At 50.5% G+C, this 14,854-nt stretch overlaps 1 protein-coding gene across 1 annotated transcript in view; it reads right to left on the bottom strand.

The window, feature by feature from the left end:
* LOC121273099 (alpha-1B-glycoprotein-like) overlaps window positions 1-14,854 on the bottom strand; it is a 111,993-nt gene that overhangs the window by 63,247 nt on the left and 33,892 nt on the right. The gene's annotated exons all lie outside the window — the stretch shown is intronic.

Below are 14,854 nucleotides of genomic sequence, written 5' to 3'. Positions count from 1 at the left end.
ATTTGAACAGGAGGATTATAATTGTCGAGGGTGGATGAGGTTACAGAGGCAGGGTTTGAGGGGGTGAGGGAGGGATTTGAACAGGAGGATGAGAATTGTAGGGGTTGGAGTAGGTTACAGAGATAGGGAGGGAGGGGTGAGGGAGGAATTTGAACAGGAGGATGAGTATTGTAGGGGCTGGAGGAGGTTACAGAGATAGGGATGGATGTGGTGAGGGAGGGATTTGAACAGGAGGATGAGAATTGTAGGGGCTGGAGGAGGTTAAAGAGATAGGGAGGGAGGTGGTGAGGGAGGGATTTGAACAGGAGGATGAGAATTGTAGGGGCTGGAGGAGGTTACAGAGTTAGGGAGGGAGGGTGTGAGGGAGGGATTTGAACAGGAGACTGGGAATTGTAGGGGCTGGAGCAGGTTACAGAGATAGGAAGGGAGGGGGTGAGTGGGGGAATTGAACAGGAGGATGAGAATTGAAGTGGCTGGAGGAGGTTACAGTGATAGGGAGGGAGGGGGTGAGGGAGGGATTTGAACAGGAGGATGAGAATTTTAGGGGCTGGAGGAGGTTAGAGAGGTAGGGAGGGAGGTGGTGAGGGAGGGATTTGAACAGGAGGATGAGAATTGTAGGGGCTGGAGGATGTTAAAGAGATAGGGAGGGAGGGGATTAGGGAGGGATTTGAACAGGAGGATGAGAATTGTCGAGGGTGGAGGAGCTTACAGAGCTAGGGTGTGAGGGGTTGAGGGAGGGATTTTAACAGGAGAATGGGAATTGTCGGGGCTGGAGGAGGTTACAGAGATAGGGAGGGAGGGGGTGAGGGAGGTATTTGAACAGGAGTATGGGTATTGTAGGGGCTGGAGGAGGTTACAGAGATAGGGAGGGTGGGGGTGAGGGAAGAATTAGACTAGAAGGATGAGAATTATAGGGGCTGGAGGAGGTTACAGAGATAGGGAGGGAGGGGGTGAGGGAGGGATTTGAACAGGAGGATGAGAATTGTAGGGGCTGGAGGAGGTTACAGAGATAGGGAGGGAGGGGGTGAGGAAGGGATTTGAACAGGAGGATGAGAATTATTGAGGCTGGAGGATGTTACACAGATAGGGAGGGAAGGGCTGAGTATGGGATTTGAACAGGAGGATGAGAATCGTAGGGGATGGAGGAGGTTACAGAGATAGGGAGGGAGGGGGTGAGGGAGGAATTTGAACAGTAGGATGAGAATTGTTGGGGCTGGAGGAGGTTAAAGAGATAGGGAGAGAAGGGGCGAGGGTGGGATTTGAACAGGAGAATGAGAATTGTCGCGGGTGGAGGAGATTACAGAGATAGGGAAGGAGTGGGTGAGGAAGGGATTTGAACAGGAGGATGGGAATTGTCGGGGCTGGAGGAGGTTACAGAGATAGGGAGGGAGGGCGTGAGGGAGGGATTTCAACAGGAGGATGAGAATTGTAGGGGCTGGAGGAGGTTACAGAGATAGGGAGGGAGGGGGTGAGGGAGGGATTTGAACAAGAGGATGAGAATTGAAGGGGCTGGAGTATGTTACAGAGATCGGGAGGGAGGGTGTGAGTGAGGGATTTGAATAGGAGGATGAGGATTGTAGGGGCTGGAAAAGGTTAAAGAGATAGGGAGGGAGTGTGTGAGGGAGGGATTTCAAGACGGGGATGAGAATTGTAGGGTCTGGAGGAGGTTACAGAGATAGGGAGAGAGGTTTTGAGTGAGGGATTTGAACAGGATTTTGAGAATTGTAGGGTCTGGAGGAGGTTAAATAGATAGCGAGTGAGTGGGTGAGGGAGGGATTTGAACAGGAGGATGAGAAATGTCAAGGCTGGAGGAGCTTACAGAGATAGGGAGGGAGGGGTTGAGGGAGGGATTTGAACAGGAGAATGAGAATTGTAGGGGCTGGAGGAGGTTACAGAGATAGGGAGGGAGGTGGTGAGGGAGGGATTTGAACAGGAGGATGACAATTGTAGGGGCTGGAGGAGGTTACAGAGATAGGGAGGGAGGGGGTGAGGGAGGAATTTGAACAGGAGGATGAGAATTGAAGGGGCTGGAGTATGTTACAGAGATCGGGAGGGAGGGTGTGAGTGAGGGATTTGAATAGGAGGATGAGGATTGTAGGGGCTGGAAAAGGTTAAAGAGATAGGGAGGGAGTGTGTGAGGGAGGGATTTCAAGACGGGGATGAGAATTGTAGGGTCTGGAGGAGGTTACAGAGATAGGGAGAGAGGTTTTGAGTGAGGGATTTGAACAGGATTTTGAGAATTGTAGGGTCTGGAGGAGATTAAATAGATAGGGAGAGAAGGGGCGAGGGTGGGATTTGAACAGGAGAATGAGAATTGTAGGGGCTGGAGGAGGTTACAGAGATAGGGAGGGAGGTGGTGAGGGAGGGATTTGAACAGGAGGATGACAATTGTAGGGGCTGGAGGAGGTTACAGAGATAGGGAGGGAGGGGGCGAGGGAGGGATTTGAACAGGACAATGAGAATACTACGGGCTGGAGGAGGTTACAGAGATAGGGAGTCAGTGTGTGAGGGAGGGATTTGAGCAGGAGGATGGGAAATGTAGTGGCTGGAGGATGTTACAGAGATAGGGAGGGAGGGGGTGAGGGAGGGATTTGAACAGGAGGGTGAGAATTGTCGCGGGTGGAGGAGATTACAGAGAGAGGGAGGGATGGGGTGTGGGAGGGATTTAAACAGGAGGATTGGAATTGTCGGTGCTGGATGAGGTTACAAAGATGTGGAGGGAGGGAATGAGGGAGGGATTTGAACAGGTGTATGAGAATTTTAGGAGCTGGAGGAGGTTACCGGGATAAGGAGGGAGGGGGTGAGGGAGGATTTTGAACAGGAGTTTGAGAATTGTAGCGCCTGGAGGAGTTTACAGAGATAGGGTGGGAGGGGGTGAGGGAGGGATTTGAAGAGGAGGGTGAGAATTGTATGGGTTGGAGGAGGTTACAGAGATAGGGAGGGACGGGTTGAGTGAGGGATTGGAACTGGAGGGTGAGATTTGTAGGGGCTGGAGGCAGTTACAGAGATAGGGAGGGAGGGGGTGAGGGAGAGATTTGAACTGGAGGATGAGAATTGTCTGAGCCGGATGAGATTACAGAGATAGGGAGGGATGGGGTGAGCGAGGGATTTGAACAGGAGGATGAGAATTGTAGGGGATCGAGGAGTTTACAGAGATAGGGAGGGAGGGGGTGAGAGAAGGATTTGAACAGGAGGATGAGAACTGTAGGGGCTGGAGGACGTTACAGAGATAGGGAGGGTGGTGGTGAGGGACGGATTTGAAGAGGAGTATGAGAATTGTAGGGGCTGGAGGAGGTTACAGAGATAGGGAGGGAGTGGGTGAGGGAGGGATTTGAACAGGAGGATTATAATTGTCGAGGGTGGATGAGGTTACAGAGGCAGGGTTTGAGGGGGTGAGGGAGGGATTTGAACAGGAGGATGAGAATTGTAGGGGTTGGAGTAGGTTACAGAGATAGGGAGGGAGGGGTGAGGGAGGAATTTGAACAGGAGGATGAGTATTGTAGGGGCTGGAGGAGGTTACAGAGATAGGGATGGATGTGGTGAGGGAGGGATTTGAACAGGAGGATGAGAATTGTAGGGGCTGGAGGAGGTTAAAGAGATAGGGAGGGAGGTGGTGAGGGAGGGATTTGAACAGGAGGATGAGAATTGTAGGGGCTGGAGGAGGTTACAGAGTTAGGGAGGGAGGGTGTGAGGGAGGGATTTGAACAGGAGACTGGGAATTGTAGGGGCTGGAGCAGGTTTCAGAGATAGGAAGGGAGGGGGTGAGTGGGGGAATTGAACAGGAGGATGAGAATTGAAGTGGCTGGAGGAGGTTACAGTGATAGGGAGGGAGGGGGTGAGGGAGGGATTTGAACAGGAGGATGAGAATTTTAGGGGCTGGAGGAGGTTAGAGAGGTAGGGAGGGAGGTGGTGAGGGAGGGATTTGAACAGGAGGATGAGAATTGTAGGGGCTGGAGGATGTTAAAGAGATAGGGAGGGAGGGGATTAGGGAGGGATTTGAACAGGAGGATGAGAATTGTCGAGGGTGGAGGAGCTTACAGAGCTAGGGAGTGAGGGTTTGAGGGAGGGATTTTAACAGGAGAATGGGAATTGTCGGGGCTGGAGGAGGTTACAGAGATAGGGAGGGAGGGGGTGAGGGAGGGATTTGAACAGGAGTATGGGTATTGTAGGGGCTGGAGGAGGTTACAGAGATAGGGAGGGTGGGGGTGAGGGAAGAATTAGAATAGAAGGATGAGAATTATAGGGGCTGGAGGAGGTTACAGAGATAGGAATGGAGGTGGTGAGGAAGGGATTTGAACAGGAGGATGAGAATTATTGAGGCTGGAGGATGTTACACAGATAGGGAGGGAAGGGCTGAGTATGGGATTTGAACAGGAGGATGAGAATCCTAGGGGCTGGAGGAGGTTACAGAGGTAGGGAGGGAAGGGCTGAGTATGGGATTTGAACAGGAGGATGAGAATTGTAGGGGCTGGAGGAGGTTACAGAGATAGGGAGGGTGGGGGTGAGGGAGGAATTTGAACTGTAGGATGAGAATTGTTGGGGCTGGAGGAGGTTACAGAGATAGGGAGGGAAGTTGTGAGGGAGGGATTTGAACAGGAGAATGAGAATATTAGGGGCTGTAGGAGGTTACAGAGATAGGGAGGGAGGGATTGAGGGAGGGATTTGAGAAGGAGGATGAGAATTGTCCAGGCCGGAGGATGTTACAGAGATAGATAGGGAGGGGGTGAGGGAGGGATTTGAAAAGGATGATGAGAATTGTCCAGTCCGGAGGAGGTTACAGAGATAGGGAGGGAGGGGGTGAGGGAGGGATTTCAACACAGGGATGGGAATTGTAGGGTCTGGAGGAGGTTAAAGAGTTAGGGAGGGAGGTGTTGGGTGTGGGATTTGAACAGGAGGTTGTGAATTGTAGGGGCTGGAGGAGGTTAAAGAGATAGCCGAGTGATATATAATTGTCCGTTCCACCATTTTCTCAAAGCCACAGGAGCAATTCCCGGTATCTTTGGGGCTGTGCTCTGTGATGGTGAATGTGACTGGCCAGTCAGACACTGGGACATTCCTGTTATCAATAGATTCATTGTCCGGGTCCTCTCTACAATTGTTAGATGTGGATTGTCTAGTTGGTGGTGCAGTTAATGTGAACTTGTTCCCCCACTGTGAACACACGAAAGGCAGGGTCCACGGAGACTGTGGCCTTTGGAAGCACCTCTGTCAAAAACAGCAAAACACGACTGTTATCAATAGTGACAAGCACGTGGGAAATTAAAGAGAGTGAGCTTGCAAAGGATACAGTGCCGGTACAGCTACAATGTTAAAAGGGATAGGAGGGATCAGTTAGATGGGCAGATAAGAGAACCAAAACTATTTCTGCTGGGACAAGTGAAGGGAAAGAGGACCTTGAATGCAGTTGTTCAAAATCAAGGAGGATTTCGATAGGGCAGTTCAGAGGATTCTATTGCCAGCTGGATTAACACAGTTCCAACAACACACGAGAAGCTCGACACAATCCAGGACAAAGCAGCCCCGCTTGATCGGCACCCCATCCACAAACATTCACTCCCTCCACCACCGACGCACAGTAGCAGCAGTGTGTGTACCATCTACAAGATACACTGCAGCAACTCACCAAGGCTCCTTACACAGCACCTTGCAAACCCATGACCACTAAGATCTAGAAGGACAAGGGCAGCAGATACATGGGAACAGCATCACCTGGTAGTTCCCCTCCAAAACACTCACCATCCTGACTTGGAAATACATCACCGTTGCTTCACTGTCACTGGGTAAAAATCCTGGAACTCCCTCCCTAACAGCACTGTGGGTGTATCTACACCACAGGGACAAAATCCTGGAACTCCCACCCGAACAGCACCGTGGGTGTACCTACACAAAATGGGACAAAATCCTGGAACTCCCTCCCTAACAGCACTGTGGGTGTACCTACACCACAGGGACAAAATACTGGAACACCCTCCCTAACAGCACTGTGGGTGTACCTACACCACCGGGACAAAATCCTGGAACTCCCTCCCTAACAGCACTGTGGGTGTACCTACACCACAGGGACAAAATTCTGGAACTCCCTCCCTAACAGCACTGTGGGTGTACCTACACCACTGGGACAAAATCCTGGAACTCCCTCCCTAACAGCACTGTGGGTGTACCTACACCACAGGGACAAAATCCTGGAACTCCCTCCCTAACAGCACTAGGGGTGTCCCTACACCACAGGGACAAAATCCTGGAACTCCCTCCCTAACAGCACTAGGGGTGTACGTACACAAAATGGGACAAAATCCTGGAACTCCCTCTCTAACAGCACTGTGGGTGTACAAACAAAAATGGGACAAAATCCTGGAACTCCCTCCCTAACAGCACTGTGGATGTACCTACACCACAGGGACAAAATTCTGGAACTCCCTCCCTAACAACACTGTGGGTGTATCTACACCGCAGGGACAAAATCCTGGAACTCCCTCCCTAACAGCACTGTGGGTGTACCTACACCACAGGGACAAAATCCTGGAACTCCCTCCCTAACAGCACTGTGGGGGTACCTACACCACAAGGACAAAATCCTGGAAATCCCTCCCTAACAGCACTGTGGGTGTATCTAGACAACACAGGGGACAAAAGCCTGGAACTCCCTCCCTAACAGCACTGTGGGTGTAACTACACCACAGGGACAAAATCATGGAACTCCCTCCCTAACAGCGCTGTGGGTGTACCTACACCACCGGGACAAAATCCTGGAACTACCTCCCTAACAGCACTGTGGGTGTACCTACACCACAGGGACAAAATACTGGAACACCATCCCTAACAGCACTGTGGGTGTACCTACACCACCGGGACAAAATCCTGGAACTACCTCCCTAACAGCACTGTGGGTGTACCTACACCACAAGGACAAAATCCTGGAACTCCCTCCCTAACAGCACTGTGGGTGTACCTACACCACAGGGACAAAATCCTGGAACTCCCTCCCTAACAGCACTGTGGGTGTACCTACACCACAGGGACAAAATCCTGGAACTCCCTCCCTAACAGCACTGTGGGTGTATCTACACCACAGGGACAAAATCCTGGAACTCCCTCCCTAACAGCACTGTGGGTGTATCTACACCACAGGGACAAAATCCTGGAACTCCCTCCCTAACAGCACTGTGGGTGTACCTACACCACAAGGACAAAATCCTGGAACTCCCTCCCTAACAGCACTGTGGGTGTATCTAGACCACACAGGGGACAAAAGCCTGGAACTCCCTCCCTAACAGCACTGTGGGTGTACCTACACCACAGGGACAAAATCATGGAACTCCCTCCCTAACAGCACTGTGGGTGTACCTACACCACAGGGACAAAATACTGGAACACCATCCCTAACAGCACTGTGGGTGTACCTACACCACCGGGACAAAATCCTGGAACTCCCTCCCTAACAGCACTGTGGGTGTACCTACACCACAGGGACAAAATCCTGGAACTCCCTCCCTAACAGCACTGTGGGTGTACCTACACAACAGGGACAAAATCCTGGAACTCCCTCCCTAACAGCACTGTGGGTGTCCCTACACCACAGGGACAAAATCCTGGAACTCTCTCCCTAACAGCACTAGGGGTGTACGTACACAAAATGGGACAAAATCCTGGAACTCCCTCTCTAACAGCACTGTGGGTGTACAAACAAAAAATGGGACAAAATCCTGGAACTCTCTCCCTAACAGCACTGTGGGTGTATCTACACCACAGGGACAAAATCCTGGAACTCCCTCCCTAACAGCACTGTGGGAGTACCTACAGCACAGGGACAAAATCCTGGAACTCCCGCCCTAACAGCACTGTGGGTGTATCTAAATCACTGGGATAACATCCTGGAACTCCCTCCCTAACAGCACTGTGGGTGTCCCTACACCACAGGGACAAAATCCTGGAACTCCCTCCCTAACAGCACTAGGGGTGTACCTACACCACAGGGACAAAATCCTGGAACTCCCTCCCTAACAGCACTGTGGGTGTACCTACACCACAGGGACAAAATCCTGGAACTCCCTCCCTAACAGCACTGTGGGTGTCGCTACACCACAGGGACAAAATCCTGGAACTCCCTCCCTAACAGCACTAGGGGTGTACGTACACAAAATGGGACAAAATCCTGGAACTCCCTCCCTAACAGCACTGTGGGTGTATCTACAACACAGGGACAAATTCCTGGAACTCCCTCCCTAACAGCACTGTGAGTGTACCTACACAAAATGGGACAAAATCCTGGAACTCCATCCCTAACAGCACTGTTGGTGTACCTACACAAAATGGGACAAAATCCTGGAACTCACTCCCTAACAGCACTTTGGGTGTCCCTACACCACAGGGACAAAATCCTGGAACTCCCTCCCTAACAGCACTAGGGGTGTACGTACACAAAATGGGACAAAATCCTGGAACTCCCTCTCTAACAGCACTGTGGGTGTACAAACAAAAAATGGGACAAAATCCTGTAACTCCCTCCCTAACAGCACTGTGGATGTACCTACACCACCGGGACAAAATTCTGGAACTCCCTCCCTAACAGCACTGTGGGTGTATCTACACCACAGGGACAAAATCCTGGAACTCCCTCCCTAACAGCACTGTGGGTGTATCTGCACCACAGGGGCAAAATCCTGGAACTCCCTCCCTAACAGCACTGTGGGTGTACCTACACCACAGGGACAGAATCCTGGAACTCCCTCCCTAACAGCACTGTGGGAGTACCTACAGCACAGGTACAAAATCCTGGAACTCCCGCCCTAACAGCACTGTGGGTGTACCTACACAAAATGGGACCATATCCTGGAACTCCCTCCCTAACAGCACTGTGGGTGTCCCTACACCACAGGGACAAAATCCTGGAACTCCCTCCCTAACGGCACTAGGGGTGTACGTACACAAAATGGGACAAAATCCTGGTACTCCTTGTCTAACAGCACTGTGTGTGTACAAACACAAAATGGGACAAAATCCTGGAACTCCCTCCCTAACAGCACTGTGGATGCACCTACACCGCAGGGACAAAATACTGGAACTCCCTCCCTAACAGCACTGTGGGTGTATCTACAACACAGGGACAAATTCGTGGAACTCCCTCCCTAACAGCACTGTGGGTGTACCTACACAAAATGGGACAAAATCCTGGAACTCCATCCCTAACAGCACTGTGGGTGTACCTACACAAAATGGGACAAAATCCTGGAACTCCCTCCCTGACAGCACTGTGGGTGTACCTACACCACAGGGACAATATCCTGGAACTCCCTCCCTAACAGCACTAGGGGTGTACCTACACCACAGGGACAAAATCCTGGAACTCCCTCCCTAACAGCACTGTTGGTGTACCTACATCACTGGGATAACATCCTGGAACTCCCTCCCTAACAGCACTGTGGGTGTCCCTACACCACAGGGACAAAATCCTGGAACTCCCTCCCTAACAGCACTAGGGGTGTACCTACACCACAGGGACAAAATCCTGGAACTCCCTCCCTAACAGCACTGTGGGTGTACCTACACCACAGGGACAAAATCCTGGAACTCCCTCCCTAACAGCACTGTGGGTGTCGCTACACCACAGGGACAAAATCCTGGAACTCCCTCCCTAACAGCACTAGGGGTGTACCTACACAAAATGGGACAAAATCCTGGAACTCCCTCCCTGACAGCACTGTGGGTGTACTGACACCACAAGGACAAAATCCTGGAACTCCCTCCCTAACAGCACTGTGGGTGTACCTACACCACAGGGACAAAATCCTGGAACTCCCTCCCTAATAGCACTGTGGGTGTACCTACACCACAGGGACAAAATCCTGGAACTCCATCCCTAACAGCACTGTGGGTGTACCTACACCACAGGGACAAAATCCTGGAACTCCCTCCCTAACAGCACTGTGGGTGTACCTACACCACAGGGACAAAATCCTGGAACTCCCTCCCTAACAGCACTGTGGGAGTACCTACAGCACAGGGACAAAATCCTGGAACTCCCGCCCTAACAGCACTGTGGGTGTATCTACACCACTGGGGCAACATCCTGGAACTCCCTCCCTAACAGCACTGTGGGTGTCCCTACACCACAGGGACAAAATCCTGGAACTCCCTACCTAACAGCACTAGGGGTGTACCTACACCACAGGGACAAAATCCTGGAACTCCCTCCCTAACAGCACTGTGGGTGTCCCTACACCACAGGGACAAAATCCTGGAACTCCCTCCCTAACAGCACTAGGGGTGTACGTACACAAAATGGGACAAAATCCTGGTACTCCTTCTCTAACAGCACTGTGGGTGTACCTACACAAAATGGGACAAAATCCTGGAACTCCATCCCTAACAGCACTGTGGGTGTACCTACACAAAATGGGACAAAATCCTGGAACTCCCTCCCTGACAGCACTGTGGGTGTACTGACACCACAAGGACAAAATCCTGGAACTCCCTCCCTAACAGCACTGTGGGTGTACCTACAACACAGGGACAATATCCTGGAACTCTCTCCCTAACAGCACTAGGGGTGTACCTACACAAAATGGGATAAAATCCTGGAACTCCCTCTCTAACAGGACTGTGGGTGTACAAACACAAAATGGGACAAAATCCTGGAACTCCCTCTCTAACAGCACTGTGGGTGTACAAACACAAAATGGGACAAAATCCTGGAACTCCCTCCCTAACAGCACTGTGGGTGTACCTACACCACAGGGACAAAATCCTGGAACTCCCTCCCTAACAGCACTGTGGGTGTACCTACACCACAGGGACAAAATCCTGGAACTCCCTCCCTAACAGCACTGTGGGTGTACCTACACCACAGGGACAAAATCCTGGAACTCCCTCCCTAACAGCACTGTGGGTGTACCTACATCACAGGGATAAAATCCTGGAACTCCGTCCCTAACAGCACTGTGGGTGTCCCTACACCACAGAGACAAAATCCTGGAACTCCCTCCCTAACAGCACTGTGGGTGTACTGACACCACTGGGACTGCAGCGGTTCAAAAAGGAAGCTAATCACCACCATCTCCAGGGGCAATTAGCAATGGGCAATAAATGCTGACCTGGCCAAAGACACCCAATTCCAATGAAAGGAAAAAAACATAGCTGCAGCAACGACAGTGAAGGGGATTCAATGGGAACAGCGGGTTGGCTGATGCCCCACAAAACTTGTGAGTGCTCGAAACTCTCAGTGAGATACACTGATCCAGTCTCTGTGTGAAGGGACTCCTCTCTCAGTGAAATACACTGATACAGTCTCTGTGTGATGGGGCTCCTCTCTCAGTGAGATACACTGATACAGTCTCTGTGTGATGGGGCTCCTCTCTCAGTGAGATACACTGATACAGTCTCTGTGTGATGGGGCTCCTCTCTCAGTGAGATACACTGATACAGTCTCTGTGTGATGGGGCTCCTCTCTCAGTGAGATACACTGATACAGTCTCTGTGTGATGGTGCTCCTCTCTCAGTGAGATACACTGATACAGTCTCTGTGTGATGGGGCTCCTCTCTCAGTGAGATACACTGATACAGTCTCTGTGTGATGGTGCTCCTCTCTCAGTGAGATACACTGATACAGTCTCTGTGTGATGGGGCTCCTCTCTCAGTGAGATACACTGATACAGTCTCTGTGTGATGGTGCTCCTCTCTCAGTGAGATACACTGATACAGTCTCTGTGTGATGGGGCTCCTCTCTCAGTGAGATACACTGATACAGTCTCTGTGTGATGGGGCTCCTCTCTCAGTGAGATACACTGATACAGTCTCTGTGTGATGGGGCTCCTCTCTCAGTGAGATACACTGATACAGTCTCTGTGTGATGGGGCTCCTCTCTCAGTGAGATACACTGATACAGTCTCTGTGTGATGGGGCTCCTCTCTCAGTGAAATACACTGATCCAGTCTCTGTGTGATGGGGCTCCTCTCTCAGTGAGATACACTGATACAGTCTCTGTGTGATGGGGCTCCTCTCTCAGTGAGATACACTGATACAGTCTCTGTGTGATGGGGCTCCTCTCTCAGTGAGATACACTGATACAGTCTCTGTGTGATGGGGCTCCTCTCTCAGTGAGATACACTGATACAGTCTCTGTGTGATGGTGCTCCTCTCTCAGTGAGATACACTGATACAGTCTCTGTTTGATGGGGCTCCTCTCTCAGTGAAATACAATGATACAGTCTCTGTGTGATGGGGCTCCTCTCTCAGTGAAATACACTGATACAGTCTCTGTGTGATGGGGCTCCTCTCTCAGTGAGATACACTGATAAAGTCTCTGTGTGATGGTGCTCCTCTCTCAGTGAGATACAATGATACAATCTCTGAGTGAAGGGTCTCCTCTCTCAGTGAGATACTCTAATACAGTCTCTGTGTGAAGAGATTGCTCTCTCAACGAGATACTTTATTACAGTCACTGTGTGAAGGGACTCCTCCCTCAGTGAGATACACTGATCCCGTCTCTTTGTGAAGTGACTCCTCTCCCAGTGAGATATCCTGATACAGTCTGTGTGAAGGGAATCCGCTCCCTATGAGATAAACTGATACAGTCTCTGAGCGAAGGGGCAGCACTCTTACTGAAGCATCTAACACTGAGATACCCTGATACAGCCTAGATGTGAATGGACTCCTCTCTCAGTGAGATACAATGACGCAGTCTCTGTGTGAACGAAATGCTCTCTCAGGGAGATAAACTGAAACAGACTCAGTGTGAAGAAACTCTGATACAGTTTCAACGTGGAGCGACTCCTCTCTCAGTGACATAAGCTGATACAGACTCTGTGTGAAGGGTCTCCTCTCCCAGTGAGATCCACTGATATAGATTGTGTCTCAAGGGACTCATCTGCCAGTGAGATACACTGATAGAGAGTATGTGTTAAGGGAATCCTGTCCCTGCGAGATACACTGACCCGGTCTCTATGTCAAGGGACACCTCTCACAGTGATATTCTCTGATACAGTCTCTGTGTGAAGGGACTCCTCTCTCAGTGACTCCTTCCACAGTGAGATACACTGACACTGTCTCTGTGTGAAGGGATTCCTCTCTCAGTGAGATACCCTTATAACGTCTCTGTGTGAAGGGACTCGGCTCCCAGTGAGATACCCTGATACAGTCTGTGTGAAGCGAATCTGCTCTTCATGAGATAAACTGATACAGTCTCTGAGTGAAGGGGCAGCTCTCTTAGTGAAGCATCTAACAATGAGATACCCTGATACAGCCTAGGTGTGAAAGGACTCCTCTCTCAGTGAGATACAATGGCACAGTCTCTGTGTGAACGGACTCCTCTCTCAGGGAGATACACTGAAACAGACTCAGTGTGAAGAAACTCTGATACAGTTTCTATGTGGAGCGACTCCTCTCTCAGTGAGATAAGCTGATATAGACTCTGTATGAAGGGTCTCCTCTCCCAGTGAGATACATTGACACTGTGTCTGTGTGAAGGGACACCTATCTCAGTGAGATTCACTGGTACAGTCTGTGTGAAGAGATTGCTGTCTCAGTGAGATACACTGAAACTGTCTCTGTGTGAAGGGTCCCTTCTCTCAGTGAGATACACTGATACAGTCTCTGTGTGAAGGGGACAACTCTCTCAGTGAGATACACTGATACAGTCTCTGTGTGAAGAGATTGCTCTCTCAATGAGATACTTTATTACAGTCACTGTGTGAAGGGACTCCTCCCTCAGTGAGATACATTGACGCAGTCTCTGTGTGAAGGGACTCCTATCTCAGTGAGGTACACTGATACCGTCTCTGTGTGAAGGGTCTCCCCTCCCAGTGAGATACCCTGATACACTCTGTGTGAAGGGAAGCCGCTCTTCATGAGATAAACTGATACAGTCTCTGAGCGAAGGGGCAGCTCTCTTAGTGAAGCATCTAACACTGAGATACCCTGACACAGCCTAGGTGCGAATGGACTCCTCTCTCAGTGAGATACAATGGCACAGTCTCTGTGTGAATGGACCACTCTCTCAGGTAGATACACTGAAACAGACTCAGTGTAAAAAAACTCTGATACAGTTTCTATGTGGAGCGACTCCTCTCTCAGTGAGATAAGCTGATATAGACTCTGTTTGAAGGGTCACCTCTCCCAGTGAGATACATTGAAACTGTTTCTGTCTGAATGGACTCCTACCTCAGTGAGATACACTGATACAGTATGTGTGAAGAGATTGCTGTCTCAGTGAGATACACTGAAACTGTCTCTGTGTGAAGGGTCCCTTCTCTCAGTGAGATACACTGATACAGTCTCTGTGAGATGGGACTCCGCTCCCAGTGAGATACACTGATACAGTCTCTGTGTGAATGGGACAAACCACTCAGTGAGATACACTGATACAGTCTCTTTGTGAAGGGGACAACTGTCTCAGTGAGATACACTGATACAGTCTCTGTGTGAAGAGCTTGCTCTCTCAATGAGGTACTTTATTACAGTCACTGGGTGAAGGGAATCCTCCCTCAGTGAGATACACTGATCCAGTCTCTGTGTGAAGGGACTCCTATCTCAGTGAGATACACTGATGCAGTCTCTGTGTGAAGAGACTTCTCTCTCAGTGAGATACCCTGATACCGTCTCTGTGTGAAGGGTCTCCGCTTCCAGTGAGATACCCTGATACAGTCTGTGTGAAGGGAATCCGCTCTCTATGAGATAAACTGATACAGTCTCTGAGCGAAGGGGCAGCTCTCTTAGTGAAGCATGTAAAACTGAGATACCCTGATACAGCTGAGGTGTGAAAGGACTCCTCTCTCAGTGAGATACAATGACACAGTCTCTGTGTGAATGCACTGCTCTCTCAGGGAGAGACACTGAAACAGACTCAGTGTGAAGAAAATCT

This window comes from Carcharodon carcharias, chromosome 39, assembly GCF_017639515.1.
Source record: "Carcharodon carcharias isolate sCarCar2 chromosome 39, sCarCar2.pri, whole genome shotgun sequence".
Lineage (NCBI taxonomy): Eukaryota > Metazoa > Chordata > Chondrichthyes > Lamniformes > Lamnidae > Carcharodon > Carcharodon carcharias.
The sequence above is the reverse complement of the archived record's forward strand: the minus strand, read 5'-3'. Positions and strand labels throughout refer to the sequence as shown.